The sequence below is a fragment of the Glycine soja genome, chromosome 10 (assembly GCF_004193775.1).
Source record: "Glycine soja cultivar W05 chromosome 10, ASM419377v2, whole genome shotgun sequence".
In the NCBI taxonomy this organism is placed as follows: Eukaryota; Viridiplantae; Streptophyta; class Magnoliopsida; order Fabales; family Fabaceae; genus Glycine; species Glycine soja.
Window position 1 is genome coordinate 7,154,828 of NC_041011.1, and position 17,987 is coordinate 7,172,814.

Below are 17,987 nucleotides of genomic sequence, written 5' to 3' on the forward strand. Positions count from 1 at the left end.
TTGAAGTGTCCCATAATTGTTGAGGGTCGATCTTTTATGGCGGACTTGATTTGCCTACCTTTAGCTCACCTAGATGTGATCTTGGGGATGGATTGGTTATCTGCTAACCATATCTTTCTAGACTGTAAGGAGAAGATGCTAGTGTTTGGTGGAGAGATAGTTCCAAGTGAATCGTTGAAAGAGGATGCGGCCAACGAAGAAATGGAAGATGTTCGAACTTACATGGTGTTGTTCTCTATGTATGTGGAAGAGGACGCTGAAGTTAGTTGTATACCGGTGGTGTCAGAATTTCCAGAAGTTTTTCCGGATGATATTTGTGAATTGCCACCTGAGAGAGAAGTGGAATTCATTATTGACTTGGTGCCTGGGGCGAGTCCAGTGTCGATTGCGCCTTATAGAATGTCTCCGGTAGAACTAGCAGAGGTGAAGGCACAAGTACAGGATCTTTTGAGCAAACAATTTGTTCGTCCAAGTGCATCACCATGGGGAGCGCCGGTCTTGTTGGTTAAAAAGAAGGATGGCAGTATGAGGATGTGTGTAGACTACCGGCAGTTAAACAAGGTCACTATCAAGAACAAATATCCTCTACCAAGGATAGATGATTTGATTGACCAATTGAGGGGAGCGACGGTATTTTCGAAGATTGATCTACGATCTGGGTATCATCAAATCCGAGTTAAGAAGGAAGATATCCCAAAGACTGCGTTTCGGACTCGGTATGGGCACTACGAGTATTTAGTCATGCCATTTGGAGTGACTAATGCTCCGGCTATTTTCATGGACTATATGAACCGTATATTCCATGATTACTTGGACCAATTTGTGGTTGTGTTTATTGATGATATCCTAGTGTATTCAAGGAATAAGGAGGAGCATGAGAAGCACTTGAGGATTGTGTTGCATATCCTGAGGGATAGGAAGTTGTTCGCCAAATTGTCAAAATGTGACTTTTGGTTGGAGAAAGTGCAGTTCTTAGGGCACGTGATTTCTAAGGACGGGGTCGCGGTGGATCCGAACAAGGTGGAGTCGGTTATGGAGTGGCAACAACCGACAACTCCCACGGAGGTTCGAAGCTTCTTGGGGTTAGTTGGCTATTATAGAAAGTTCATTGAAGGATTTTCTAAATTGGCATTGCCCCTAACTAAGTTGACTCGTAAGAATGAGAAGTTTGTCTGGAATGAGAAGTGTGATCAAAGTTTCCAAGAGTTGAAGAGGCGGTTGACGACAGCTCCAGTGTTAATTTTGCCCGACCCTAAGAGAACATTTGAAGTGTATTGCGATGCAAGCGGGCAAGGCTTGGGATGTGTGTTGATGCAAGAGGGAAGAGTAGTGGCTTATGCTTCGCGTCAATTACGTCCTCATGAAGTTAACTATCCGACTCATGACTTGGAATTAGCAGCGGTGGTCTTTGCCTTAAAGATTTGGAGGCATTATTTGTACGGTACTCGTTTTGAAGTTTTCAGTGATCACAAGAGTCTCAAATACTTGTTCGATCAGAAGGAACTCAATATGAGACAACGAAGATGGATGGAGTTCCTCAAGGATTATGATTTTGGACTTTCCTACCATCCAGGAAAGGCTAATGTAGTAGCCGATGCGCTAAGCCGGAAATCTTTACATGTTGCGACTATGATGAGTTTGGAGCAGAGATTGATAGAGGAGTTCCGAGATCTGAATCTAGCAATCGAGACGCGACCCAAGAGCTTATTTGTGGGAGCATTGCAGATCACCAATGAATTTGTAGATCACATACGCGAGGCTCAAGGGGATGACCCATTTTTGCAAGGCAAGGTGTTAGATATAATGGAGGATAAGGATGTGGAGTTTGAGAAGGACACAACCGGGTTAATTAGATTCAAGGGGAGGATATGTGTGCCATCTCTAGATGATTTGAAAGTTCAGATTTTGGAGGAAGCTCATAAAAGTCGTCTTAGTTTCCATCCAGGAATGACTAAGATGTACCAAGATTTGAAGAGAAGTTTTTGGTGGCATGGCATGAAGAAAGATGTAGCCGAATATGTAGCAAGATGTTTGACATGTCAAAAGGCTAAGGTTGAACACCAGCGACCATCAGGAGAATTGAAGCCATTGGAGATTCCGGAATGGAAATGGGAGAGCATATCTATGGATTTTGTATCTAGTTTGCCCAAGACTAGTCGTGGACATGATGCCGTGTGGGTCATAGTAGATCGACTCACCAAATCTGCTCATTTTATTCCGGTGAATATGAAGTATAGAATGGAAAAGCTGGTGGAGTTGTACATCAAGGAAGTAGTAAGGTTGCATGGAATTCCTTCTAGTATTGTATCTGACAGGGATCCAAGGTTCACTTCGCGATTTTGGGCGAGTCTACATGAAGCCTTGGGGACAAAGCTGAAGCTTAGTTCAGCTTATCATCCTCAAACAGATGGTCAGACTGAACGAACCATTCAGACTCTAGAGGATTTACTTCGGGCGTGTATTGTAGAGAAACAAGGTAGCTGGATGGATTGTTTACCATTGATTGAGTTTACTTACAACAATAGCTACCAAGCCAGTATTGGTATGGCTCCTTTTGAAGCTTTATATGGACGAAAGTGCAAAACTCCTATTTGTTGGTATGATGATGGAGAAGCAGTACTTCTTGGACCTGAAATGCTACAACAGATTAATGAACAAGTGAGGTTGATTCGAGAGAAGATAAAAGCATCTCAGGATAGGCAGAAGAGCTACTATGATAGAAGGAGGAAGCCACTAGATTTTCAGGAAGGAGAACATGTGTTTTTGAAGGTTTCTCCCTTAACCGGAGTCGGAAGGGCTCTTAAAGCTAGGAAGTTGACACCCAAGTATCTAGGTCCATATCAAATTTTGAAGAAGATTGGGCCTGTAGCTTATCATATCGCCTTACCTCCGAGTTTATCGAATTTGCATCCTGTGTTCCATGTCTCTCAACTGAGACGGTACAACCCAGATCCATCACATATACTTGCAGTGGACGAGGTACAGGTGAAGGATAACCTCACCTATAGAGCACAACCTCAGGAAATCACTGACCGAAGGATGAAGTCGTTGAGAGGAAAGGAGATCGCATTGGTGAAGGTGCAGTGGGGAACCGATGAGGGTGATTCTACATGGGAGTTGGAGGATAGGATGAGAGAATTGTACCCAAGTTTGTTCATAGAGTAGTTAATTTCGGGGACGAAATTCCTAAAAGGGTGGGAGTATTGTAACATCCTGGAAATTTCTATCCGGAATTTTTGGAAACGATGTATTTTGAATGATTATATATAAGTATTATTCAGTGTATATGCCTATATATTCTTGGTAGAAGTAGGAATAGCGGGGGGCAAGATATGCGGGTTAGGCTAATTAAGGGAAAGAAATCCATAACTGGGAGGTTATGGGTTAATTCCTAATTAATTAGTTAAAAATCATCGTTTTGCGTGCGACTTAAAATTTAACGAAACCAACCTCTAAACCACGCTCGGGGTTTCATTCTGAGCGTTTTGATATATATATTGCTTGCTTTCGAAAACTGGCCCCGGCGGACGCAGAGAAACGCGAGAAACTGGAATCAGAGAAATGGCACGCAAACCGAGGCAGGATTTTAGCGTTTCAAAGGTCAGATTTTTTCTCACTTTTGTGACTGAGTATGGGTCACAGTCAAAAAGAGAAAGTGGGCCCTTCTTGCTCCACTCAAATAAGGACATGTGGCAGAGCTTGAATAAAATAAGGGAAAAAGGGAAAACCCTTTTTATTTAAGACCAAAAGCTTTTCTCTCTCCTCACTCAGCCCCACAAAATTTCAGAACAGCTCTCTCTCTCCCTCTCCCTCACGTTGCCTTTCTTCTCCTCCATTCTCCATTGAAACCCCAACAAAGCTCCAACCTTTGGTGCTCATTTCTGCTCCAAATCGCGAAAGAAGGGCATTTTCGGGGTCGTGAAGTGCGTGGCTACGAGTGGGACTTCGAAAATCCAGGTTTGGGTGGACTTCTTTCTCTCTTAAATTTCGTGGGTATGGGGTTTTGGGAGATATGATGGGTGGTTTTGTTAGTTTTCTGCTGTGTGATGATTATTTGTGAAGGCATTTGCTGAAAACTTGTTGAAATCGCCATGTTTGGATGAGTTAAACATACCCATTCTGTTTTAGGGTTTTTGTGATGATGTTTGTGATGTTTATATGCTGAAATTGCTGATGGAAATCTGTTAGAGACGAAGGGTAGAACTAACCCAAGGTTAGAAAGTGAGAATGTGATGTTATGAGTGGAAAAAGAGTGAGACTTTGAGAGTTGGAAGGCTAAGTCTGAATTCTGTGGTAAATGGAGGTTAAAGTGAGTTAATACTAGCTTGAAATGTCATTTAGGACATGTGAGAAAGGTTAGGCTGAGCTAGAGAGAAAAACAAATGACCAAAGTGAACCAAGAGCCATTTCTAGGGCAAAATTGGGTGTTGAAGAGTCAAATTTTGATTTGGTGGAATTTTTGGTGTAAATCCAGTTTGGGCAAGTTTAGATTGATGTTATGGACTTGTGTGAGGTGAGAGTTTGCTTCAAATTTACCTCATTCTAAATTTCACCTTTCAAACCTAGAAAAGCCATTGAATTGAGGGGTTTTGGACACCTAGATTTTGTGTTGCTGTGGTTTGAAGCTTGGCTTTGGTTTAGACATGTTTGATACATGAATTGGGACTTGTAGGATTTGATTTGAGCAAGATTGGATGAGGGGAAGTGTGATTTTCGAAATCTGCACTTATGCAGAATTTTTGCTGTGAAATTGTGCAGCAGAATTTTGCACAAGTGCAGAAAAATGCTTGTGTGTGGTTGGCTGTGGAAAGTCTAGTGCAGAATGAGTTCTGGATGTTTGCTAGTAGATCCCAACGGTCATAATGTAGGCTTATGTACTATAGACTTCCAGTAAAATTTTGGAGTCGATCCAACGGTTAACGAATTGGATCGAAGGAATTGTTACTGTGGTCTTTAAGTGAGAAAAGCTGTGATTTTGGTTGATGTGTTGAGCAGAGTTTTCTGCCTTTGCTCTGTTTTGCTTGGCTGCGATAGCTTGTGCTGTTTGAATGTTGTTTTGCTTGGATGTTGTGGAAGCTTGGGAGGATTGATGGGGACCCGGTGTTGAGAGAAACGAGGATATGGGCTACGTGGGAGTACGTGAGCTCAGTTGGAGGTGGGCAACCGGGGATGGTGGGTTTATGCGCGCATTGTGGATGTGGAAAACTTGTTGTGCACCATCGCCCGACCGCCACCTAGTACCACATGTGATGGGTACCCCATAATCCTACAAGCTTGAGATGAGGAAGTGTTGAAGGGTGAAACTTCCTGCTTTTATTGTTGACCACAGAGTGGTACCTGGAGATATGTCGCGGGGGTCAGGAGACCTTGGGGACGTCAGGTGGGGTGCTATTGCCCAAAACCAAACTTGACCAATCCCGACCCAACCCGGGCATAGTCGGTCAGTGAGAACCTGTGATGTACCTAAGCAGGCGAGCTCCTGGCAGTCAACAGATAAAAGGAAAACAAGACCACAAAGCAAGGAGGCTTGTGGTAGCTGGCCAGCTGTGAATTTTGTGTAATATGTGGATGGTGGCCTCTGGTAATCGATTACCAAGGGTGGGTAATCGATTACAAGGCTTAAAATTGAGGACAGGAGGCTAAGATGGTCTCTGGTAATCGATTACCAAGGGGTGTAATCGATTACCAGGCTTGAAAACGAAGTCAGGAAACTTAGGGAGCCTCTGGTAATCGATTACCAGCCTGTGTAATCGATTACACAGAGGAATGGGTCACTGGTAATCGATTACCAGGCATGTGTAATCGATTACACAGTGTAGTATTGCATGTTTCATGTCCTGAGGCTGTGTAATTCAAGTTTAGCCTCTGGTAATCGATTACCAAGGTTGTGTAATCGATTACCAGAGATGAAAAGCCTCAAGATACTCCTTTTAACGTCATGTAGTGGTTATGAGATGCATTGTGTGTAGCGCAGTTAGATTCTTGTGAAAGAGTCTACCCCTTTCTCTTCTTTCTTGTAGATCGTGATGGCGGCACAGCAAATTCGTGATCGAGTAGAGATGGAGTGCCTAGAGGGAGCTTGGGAGACCCTCGAAGGCAACACGAGGTGCCGATTTCGGGGCACCATTCGATTCACGGCTACTTCTTTGGTGCATCCAGATGAACCTGCATGGACGCTTCAGCGCACTGTGGAGTGGATACTACCCACGCCTACACCATATCGTCTAGTGGAGCCCGTTCAAGTGATCGAGGTAACGTCATCCGAGGAAGACCCTGAGGAGGACCTGGAGGAGCTACCTCCTGAGCCTGCTGTGGATGCCCTTGACTTTCTAGAGGGTGATGAGGATCCACTTCTCGAGGTGGATTCTCCCGAGGAAGTCATGTCGGCATCTGAGGCAGACTCTACGGAGGATAGCGGCCCGAGGGAGATGGCGATCAGCGGAGGCTCTTCATCCTAGTGGACAGCTTTTTGGATTAGTCTTGTATACTTTTTGAGGGTGGGTGTATCTAGGACTAACTGTTAGGTTTACTCTTTTGTTTTTGTATGGGTAGACCCGATGTATAAGCATTTGATTATTGTATACTTGTGGCTGAAGCCACCACTATGGATACCTTTGCTCTGGATGACACTGTATATTTTGTAAAACTCCCATATTTTGGACAACTTTAAATGATGAATGCATTTATGATCGATCTTGTTATTTGAAAAGAAAGCGTTAGCAACTTTATTGTAAAAGATTTTATCGACCGTATTTTATTCTTTTATTTTCACGTGACGACCTAAAGTAATGGCTGGTACATTCTTCCTTTTGAAACAACAAAATAATTTAGAGACTTATGAGCGGTAAGAAAGAAATGACTCCGAATAGAGTTGTGAACTGGCCATTCAGGACTTTATAGTGAGGATTTTCCTTCTAAACCTATTTATAGTGAAAAGAGAAAGAAATGAAAAAGAAAAAGAAGAAAAAAAAAAATTTACCATGGTTTTTGTTATTTAAATTATTTCTATTAAACCAGTCATTAATTTAGGGACGCCACAGGTGAGACCAAAAGTAAACGAATCAAAATCGTTACTTTTGCTTTCATTTTGCCTTGGACAGTGAACTGAACGTTGTTTGTTTTCTCATACTATACACAAGAAAATTTCTCCTAATTTGCACTTGGTAGATGCATATGACAAGGGGAGATTCCCAAAATAAAAAAAAAAGGAGTTAAATGCTCTTCTTTCTTATGAGTCATTGGCAAATGTACCTTTCCTTGTACTAGGAAACAAGATCGATGTACTTGATGCAGCATCAGAGAATAACTAGACAAATAAGAATCCTTTGTCTAGTTTTGTACTAGGAAAGAATGCAAGATAGTAAATAAGAAACAAAAGGACTTAAATGCATTATTGTTACATAACTGTTAATGTTGGTGTCATTACTTAGAGATACAAAAATTTAGGAAATCACCCTATAGACTATCAACCTATAACTTAAAGTTGACTTAACAATGGCCTTATGCATTTATGCTATTAAAATTGATTTCGTGATACTATCATAAATCATCTCCATAAACATCACTAGAAAGTCATTTTCTTTTATTTTACAAAAGTAATGGCAATTGTCATTTGCTTAAAAAAATATTATTATTAGGTACTTAGTACTATATAAAACAATTATATCTTACAGAAATGTTAATTTATCACAATTTCTATGGCGATGTATACTATGGAAACAACTTGAGATATCATTGGCTTTTATATTGGGCCGCATTTCATTTGCAATTCTATTAGCAGAGGCTACGATACTAACCAGTGGAGTTGATTTATCCCTTTTCTCTATCCTAGTACATGCTGGAGGGCGGCACGAGGGCAACAAATTATGGCATTATTTTTTAGTTATAATCACTAAATGATATTAAAAGACTAACTAAATTATATAAAATGTAGAGTAGAACACATCCCTGTTAAACTAGGCTTCCTCCTTCTAAGTACAACTAACTCTGGATAACCATATAGTCACCTGCTAGTTAAGAATCATAACATGCTAATATTTTGGGGAGTATTTCTCCTTTACATCAGAACTTATATGTTAAGGTTCGAGGACTAAAACCAACTTTCACCATAAGTACGGAGACTAAACATATTTTATTATTTTTTATTTAAATTGTTTAGTCTTTTATTTTGGTACAAGTTAAGATGACTTGCAGCAACGAACCAAGACAAATAATAAAAAAACTGAGCAAATATAACATGAAAGTGTTTGAATTTCAAATATCTCAGGACATGGACGATTTGTTCCTAAATTCTTGCAGGCATCAATATATATAGATGAAAGGATATGTAACAAACTGTTGGCTACTTCAACAGATAGTGTATGAGATAAGAGTCAGAGGACCTATGGAGCATAAGGTCATACAATATGTCACATGGTGTTGTCCTACAAAATTTATGTGATCTAGTTCATGACAAATTCATGACATAAAAATACCAGAATTTATGTGATCTAGTTCATAACAAATTCTAATGACATGTACCTCTTTACAGATAGGAGGTTGCTTCTTCCCTTTCACCAAACAAGAGCTAAGATTCAATTACCTACATTATCAAATTTGAACATGTAAACTTGATTTCTAAAGTTGTGTTATGTTATACAAATCAATTCACACAACAACCATACTACCAGCATTTGACCAATCAAATGAAACATTGTTTTGAATACTTACATTTGTTGGGTTCCAAAGAAGTAAACATGCACTTTCTTCCGATCAGAGGAATAGCCCCACTTCTCCGCCTCACTTACCTGCCACCAGCAAAGAACTTGAAAAGTTATGAAATAACTAGTTAACTACTACAAACAAGAAGGGAAGAAAACATAAACATACTTAATTTTATAACCTAAGGCCCCATTTTTCTTACATTGTGATTTAGGGTGCATTTGACCACAGCCTAACAATGGGTGAAATTTAAGGGAGTAAATTTTAATGGGCAAAAAGTATGTTTAATTAGAGTGAAAAAAGACAAGAGAAGTTACGAGTTCTTTTGTTGTAAAACCAGCACTAATCCTGACAAGGGGAAACATTGTCCAGTGTCGCCCCTCTCCTCCCTCACACCCTTGCTTACATCTCTCTCGAAATAGAAATATTAGCATTATAACAAAACATTAATTGAAAACGAACCTTGAACACACATTACTCTTCTATTAGCCGCAATTAATAGAACTAAATTAAACGGGAAATAGAAGGAGGCTAGGGTTGACGACATTACTAGTTCAACGAGGCTAGGGTTGGTCGAAGCCCACTGTTCGAGGAACACGAGCTATGGTTCGCTTTGATGCGCCTCACTTTAACAAAACCGAACACCGTTTAGGTGCGTCAACTACTCAGCTTCGATGAGGTTGAGATGCGTCAGCTTCGATGAGGTTCAGGTGAGTCAGGTTCGATGTGGTTGACGTGCGTGGGGTTTAATGAGGATGAGGTTGAGGTTCGATGAGGATGAGGTTGAGGTGCGATGAGGTTGAAGTGCGTCAGGTTGAGGTTAAGGTTGAGCTTCGATGAGGAATATCACGAGAGAATGGCTGAGAGGAGAGACAACTGAACAGGCTAGGGAGTAAAAGTAATTAAAGTATACAACGACGGTCATAGGGGAAAAACCGTTGTTGTCTTAATTAGTAGTAATTACAACATTGCCACTACAACCAATTCTACATCGGCTATTTGTAACCACCTTAAAATCTACGATGTAAAAAACAAAATTTGTATTACTAATTACAAAATTGCCACTGCGCCATATATTAAATCGGTTCCCTAGAACCGTCGTAGATTGCGCGATGTTAAAACCATTATTTCTAGTAGTGATAATAGTGATTACTTAAAGATAAGGGTCGTTACTCATTTTCAAGGATAAGGATGACCTAGAGATAAGTATGTAACAAACTAACACTTGGTTAAATTAAAAAAAAATGATTGTTCATCTAAACAAAATAAAAAAAAATCAAATGCTAAAATTTGGGAAAATAAAACATGAAAAAATAGAGGGGACAAAGATGAAGCAAAATAGAGTGGTTGGTGCAGAAATAAAAGAAAAAATACATACACATTAATATGGAAGACTCTATCTCAATTATGAATGAACCAAAAAAAGATAGTATCTTTTAAAGATAAGTATTCAATAACAAAAAGAACATGAAGAAGAATGAATATTTAAGAAAATAAAAGGAAAATTAACATCTGAATTTTGAGGAGCTTCTCATAATTGTAGTAGACTCAAAATACAAAAGATAGATCTTTTGCCCTCCGTGCAAGGAAGGAAAGTGCCTTTAAGATGGTTATGACTTACAACAACTTGTGTTCAAGAGTGTTAAAAAAATACAAAAACAAAATAAAAACCACAATATCATAGTCTTCAACATTGTAGCTTGCATTTTAAATTTAAAAAATAAAAACATAAATTTTAGGTCCAATGTGTTGCACACAAAGAAGAAGGTCGAATCTAGTGGTCAAAACTGTAGGGCATTCAATTAGGTAAGTTATTATCTTGTTTAAAAAGCCACATTAATAATTAATAATAGTTGTAACATAAAATTTATTATTGTTGAAGTGAGATCCTTCATGGTTTGGCGTGGGTGTGGGTGGGAGCTTCGAAAGCAAACCGAACAAACCAACCAACCTCTAGTAGTTCCAAACCAAACCAAAGTCGTGGCTATATAGTATATCATCATATTCATATCACAAATTCATGACACAACAGAACAGAACACACTCACTTAATTCTTCTTTAGTACTCGCGGTCGACAACACAAAACAAAATCACTCTCACTAAATAACACTAACATAACAAACAGAAAATGTTTATTTAGAAATAATTTAAATAAATTCCATTTCTTAGAACAAATTTATTCATTTGCACAATAATATTAAAACTATGTACAATTAATATTTTTTTTTTTACTGCAAACTATTTACAAGATTACCTCTTGATAAGGCGGTAATTATTTAAAGTCTCAATGATAGTTATTATTAGAAAAAATATGTTTATAAAATTCTTGATTTTAGTCACCATCAAACGTTTTGGTCCTCAAACTTTTAAAAATCAATATTTTTAGTCCCTCATATGATAGATGCATTGTAAGAAACAATGTTAATAATGTATGTTCACTACTACACATGTGACTTAATAAAAAAATTTGTCTAACACTTATTAAAAAAAATATTTTATAAGTTTTTTACAACATTTAAAAAATGTTGTGACTACTAAAAAAATTATTTTCCACCACGATTTTAAGGGATTTTTTTACAATAATTTTCAACCATTTTTAAAATTGTCGTTGTGGAAAGTAAAGACTTTCTACAATGCTTCTCAAACTGTCTTAAAATGTTCAATTTCTAACACAATTTTAACAAATCTTAAAAATTGTTTTCTAAAAAAAAGATGAACTCTTCTAAGATGATTTTTCCCAAAAATTGTCTTAGAAAATAAGATAGTTTCTTTGAAAAAATCTTCTTAAAGTGTCTTTTTTTAAAAAAAAATTAAAGAATTTGAGTATTCTAAGACTATTTTTTTCTGAATGTCTTTTTTTAAATAAAATTAGAAGATTTTAAAACTGTTTTGTGAGAAATGGGGTTTATTATTTATAAATTATTTATTTTAAAATATAATATTTCTATTTGAAATAAAACCACTATTTATAATATATTAAAAGTAAAATATAAACCTAAAATTATTTTATCTCTACTTTAATATAATAAAAAAGTTATAAATATATACAAATTAAATTAAAAATTTATTTAAATATAATTAAAAAGCTATAATTCAATCACCCAACTACCTAGGATTTGTGCATAATCTTATAAGTTACAACTACCATTCAATAAGATATGGACTTTTTTTCAACTCAAGGAGCCACAACAATGCTCCTTGCTGATTGAGTGTCAGTGCTAGCTATATACATGTGCAAGGTAATCAACCGTTCAAACCCTCATTTTGAGGAACCCCAAAACTTTTAAAAAATATAAAAAAAAATTATTAACTTTAGTTACCAAAGCTTCACAGTGGCTTCACACCTTCACCATTTCACTACTTCAGATATCTAGTTTTACTAATCTCCTCTCAAACCCATCAACTACTTTTCTCACTTCAATCTTTAATTTTTCTCTCACTTCATTTATCAACTTCTCCTCTCCCAATTTTAAGAGCAATGACTCTTTTAAAATTCTTCATTTATAATTTTGATAAATTTTTTAATATATAAAATTTTTGTATATTATTATTTTTTATAATTGAATTTATAAATTTATGAAATTTTTTATCAATAATTTTTTTATGAAATACGTTTCTATTGTTTAGGGGTTCCTATTTTAATTTATACTCTGGGTCTCAAAAATATGGGAGACAACACTGTGTAGTGCTCTTCTGGTTCCAATCGGAAAAAAAAAAAAAGAGACAAAAACAATAAATAGGCAAGAAAATCAATGTATTAAATGAGGGGTAATAATTAAGGGCACCCCAATCTTTTTAGAAAAACATAGTAACCCTGCCAAATAACATTCAACCCTTAAAGTCTTTCATGAGATTCATCGAGCATTCAAAAAAAGAAAAGGAAACATTCTTGGCTAGATGGAACTTTCACGTTGTTTGCATTGACAACCATAGTCATCATCACTACACGGAACTTTCACGTTGTTTGCATTGACAACCATAGTCATCATCACTACACGGATTTTTCACGTTGTTTGCAACTTGGCTAGATGTGATATATGTAAAGCCTGCAATTTTAAAACTATTAATGCTAACTACGAGTTAGTGATTTGACAAAAAGAAGTTTCTTAAATAAAACATCAGAAGAAGTGAAAATACCAAGTAAACAATACAAATATGATATTGAACCATAGAAATTTTGGGGGGAAAAATGAAACTAGATTATGTCAAAATAGTTCTATATGATCAAACAATTATTCATTTAGTCACGTACTTTGAATGCTAAAGTGCGTGAAAGTTTCTAAAAAAAAATTTGCATTGACTTTGAAATTTTATTATTATATCTTCTAATTAACAGAATTTGCTACTATAAACTAATTACACTTACCATTAGGTGTGATAAGAGAATCATCAATCTTCAATAACAGTTACCTTTCTACTCAAATTTAGCCTGACTGACAGACATACGAATCTTGCCACCAGGGCAAAGAGGTGCTGCATCCAAAATTTGAATTGTCAAAGCCAAACAAGGTTCCTAGTAAATGCAAACATAATTGAAACCCTAAGGAATTTAACCAAATTAAAATGGGTTTTATGGTATTTTGTCACTATGGGGCCCTTCCCACATTGCGGTTGAATTGTCAAACCCGAAGAAGGTTCCTAGTAAATGCAAACATAATTGAAACCCTAAGGAATTTAACCAAATTAAAATGGGCTTTATGATATTTTGTCACTATGGGGCCCTTCCCACATTGCGGTTAGTTTTGATCTTCCCACATTCCCCTATAGTCTATTAGGATGGAGAAATTTAATAGAATAATTTAATTTTTTAAAGAATTTTAATTATTTTTTAGTTAAATAAGGTATTTGGATAAAAAATTTGAAAAGAAATTGAAATTTTAGTATTTTGTTAAGGTATTTTAATTAACTTAAATATTAGGATTTCAAATTCTTTCAAAAATTAAAGAATTTAAAATTCTTTTTGTGAACTTAGGACACAATCATTCTCTCACTCCTTTCTCTCTTGCAACATTTCTCTCACTCTTTTCTCTCTCTCAACAGTGATTTCTCCCTCATTTCACTCTCGGATCTTTCTTGCAACAACGCTTAGTCTCTCTCTTAAAGGACTCTAACTTCTTCTTTGAAACATAACTTGTCTATCTCTCAGAGGTTAGTCTCTCTCACTCTCTCATCTAAGTATTATAGGGTTTTTTCTTGTTCATCTTTGTTTCAATCCTGTTTTTACTATTTGGTTTCATTAATTTTCATTTCGTGTCTATAATCTAAGGCTTGTAGGTTTCATTTCTACCAAACTATGTTGGATTTGGATTTGAGTTTGTTTGATTTCATTATTGATATGCAATTTGTGTGGATATTGAGATTGGTCAAACTCAGAGCTAGTGTACATCAAGGTGTAAAAGAATAAGGATAATGTTGAGACTAATTTTTTGACCTATAACACTTTTGCTTGAGTTTACACTTTTCAAAATGTTGAATAGGTTTTCTATACTCCGATGGAAACTTTTTTGTTGGTATTTAACATAAGAATCATTATAGATCCGTTAACATAAGAATTTAATATTTATTTACAAAAAAAGTTGCAGTTGTTAGGTGTCTATATTTATGTAGCCTTTTCTTTATTCTTCAACATTAATCCACAAACAATTTTTTGAAGACGAAGCACTTATTTACAAAACACATTAAGCTTACCGCATTCTATGGTATTGCCCAAATTGCGAGCGGCATGAGGGATTTTGTTGTCGCGATCGCATCCGTGCTAGCATGAACCAAATCCACAATGACTTCGACATTGCCACATTCTATGGCGGGTTTGAGCAACCTCTTAAGTTGGGATTTTGTGCATGCAAATATGGATTTGGTGAACAAGTTGTGTGATTGGGGAATTTGGGATATGAGGAACTCGATGAGAGGAGGGGAACGAGCGCGAAGTGTGTGAGCACAAGAGGAGAGGAACACAAGAGAAGAGGAAGGGACGCGGGGGGGAATAGCGAGAGTGTAAATGAAAAAAAAGGTCCACGACGGTTTCTTTGGAAAACCGATTGAGTATTTAATTTCAAGGGCGATTTTGACAAAAAAACGTCTTTGAAAAGATGTTTTAAAGATGGTTTTACAAGAATCGTCTTTGAAAAGTTATGATTATTTACAAATATGCCGTCGTGTTTTTTAAGACAATGATCTTTTAGAACTGTCCTTGATACAATGTAGAATCGCTTTTGTGTAGTAGTGTGTCAAATATAAATAAATATTACTAATATGTTTTCACAATATTTTAATAACAGTTTTAATAAGTGTTAGACAAAAAATATTATTAAAGATTACACATATTAAGGTGGTTAAGAGACTAAAAACATATTTTTTTTTAAGTTTAGGAATCAAAATATTTGATAGTAAAATATAGGAACTAAAACATTTTTTTTACAAAGTATATTGTCTAAAAATATATTTTCCCCTTATTATTTTTAGCTCAGAATAGAATTTTAAATTAATGGAAACAAATTGCATGAGATGAAATACATGGTAACTCAAAATGTTTCTTAATACTAATCAGGTGTGGTGCGATTGTTTAATGGCGCTGGGCCGCTAGCTAGGTCGGGACAGCCAAATAGGTCTCCCACCATGGGAGGAGAGTAATTTATACCCTTGATTCATTAATTATTTAAGTAACAACTCAGATTGATTTTTATTATTTTTTCCTTTTTCCTTTCTACCCCTAACTCTTTCCGGTGAGGGTTTTAACGAAAATCTGCATCTACAGAGACAACAACCACAAGAAAATCAGAATAAAATACCATGTTGCAATTACACAGTTTTCGATTCAATCAAGTAATTTCATGAAAAAACCCTAATCTATGGAATCAATAATTGTTAATGGATCTAAAGAATTTCATGAAAAACCCAAGCTACTTATCTCGCAAATTTGAGTTCTGTGAGATCTTTGTTTTGCAAGCACATAGACTGTTACAATGATGTTTTTGACGGAGCTTCCTTTGTCGCCGATGAAGGATGAATATGGGCATTGCAGGTGAAGAAACGGTGGCCGACGCTGCGATATCTCCGACTGAAACCTCAGATCCCACAAAAACAACAGATATGGGAGAGATAATGGAGTTCATGTATTTCATGGTCGTGGTCTCCTCCACTGGTCGCAACCTCGGCCACCTCCGCGACTATGACGACACAAAGCCACAAACTTTGCCCTTAAACTCCAGCTCAAACAACACCATGTTAAAGTTTCTTCGACCATAGAACCCGCCATATTGTACTACAAAAAAAGAATGTCGATTTAGTGACCAGAAATTGTCGCCGAATCTCCAGGGAGATGTTGTCGTCGTCGCCTACAACTGCTACGGTGGTGGTAAAGAAGAAGGAAGCAACAAAGAAACCAGGAAAGTGAGAGGGCTAGAAAGGGAAGAAAAAAAACTTATCTATTGTTTAAATAATTAATATGGGTTGGTGTAATTTTTTTGGTACATCTTTGCTTTTTTGCATATTTTGTTGTAAAGTGTTCTTAACTTGGTTGGACACTTCTTGTGTTAAACTAAGTGCTATTAATAAGAGTTCTATTCAAAAACAATGATTATTGACAATGACAAGTGTTCACATTTAAAAACAGATAACAAGTACCTTAAGTTAGTTTTTTATTTATTGAAAGAAAGAAAAAAGTCAAAGTAATGGTATATTAAATATTTTTCATTCAGCTACTTTGACTGGCATTTTTTTATTATCAATTTTAACTAGGCCCATTTGTTCAATTTTGAAGTTGGTTCTATGTTTAAACAAGACGATGGGCTCATTCACGGGTTTTGAAACTAAAACTGGTCAGTTTGCAATTTTGCATTCTGATGAATTCATCTAATACTGCTTGCTACATCAAATTACCATCTAATATGACGACTTCGTCCGACCATAAAACCTATGATTATATACTCAGTAACGAAATTTGTCGAATACCACGGAGCCTGCAGCTTTTTTGTTTATTGTTTTTTTTCTGTCTTTGCTTTGATTCAATTACTTTGACAATTATTCTTTTGTTATAATATTGTACCTGTTTGTCTTCGAAAGATTAATTGGTCATGAACGATGGAGGGTTTGAATTTGTATATAAATTAGTCAAATCACAAGTACATTGTACTTTTAGCGAGTTGTCAGTATTCCATGGGTTCGGTGCCTCTTTTTTATTCTCCTAATTAATGCTGGTACAGTTACAATTGGTACGCTCGATCAAGATAGCCTATTTATATCTTTAATCATATACAATATTATAATGATAGAAAGTTGATGGAACTGATACTAATAAAATAAATGGTTGTACATTCAAGCTGGTTATTAAACTGCTCAAAACACTAGCTTCAAGTTTAATGATAGAAAGTTGATGGAACTTATACTAATAAAATAAAAGAATACATAAAATAAAATAAAAACATAATGTCATAATTTTACAATACTATAAATTAAAAATAAAGCATCATATTTACTGGTTCTTAAAATATAAAGTACACAGAAAAAAAATCAAATTTAATATATTGCAATATGTCAGTACTTCAAAGATACAAAATGATGTCCATCACAAGTTTACATGTAAAATAAAAGAATATTAAACACCACGGATTTATGTTTTTTAAATTTTTAAAAATTTAAAAAGTAATACTATCATATTAAGTATTATTTATTGACATGTTGTGAATCGATTCGTGGTTCATTTTTGCAGGATCTTGACCGATTCATATCAAAAAGGTGTTTTGGATGCCAGAATTTGAAGCAAATAAAACAAGTTTATGCATTGAATCGAAAGGGCAGTGATTTTGGGAGTATTGGATAAAGATCTAAAAATGCAGCTAGATTATACAATGGTTCGATCTAACGATTTTATGGGTCTAATTAAATATAAGGTGTAAATTGAAAACTTAAAACTTGTACTTCAATGTGTGGATTCAATTTATTTATTCTTTTAATCAGCAAAAGGGATATATTACTAACAAAAAAGGGCATAAATGGATGCCCAAAACTATTACAATGTCAAAAGAGAAGATTGCTAGATTATAGTAACCTACATTTATCCAGTATTAACAAGAGGTTTGTAAATATTGGCTAACCAAAGGCACAAACTAACAGCAATCAAGCAATTAACACGTGTGGCCGGATTCAATTAATGATGCCTAGATTTCATTACCCACGCAATTTCCGTATTGCGTACTTCGCATAATGTCTCTGACTTAACAATTTCATGCGTCGTAAGCAGCAACGAAATTACTCCTCACGCATTCCCACATTTCGGTGCCATGTTTTT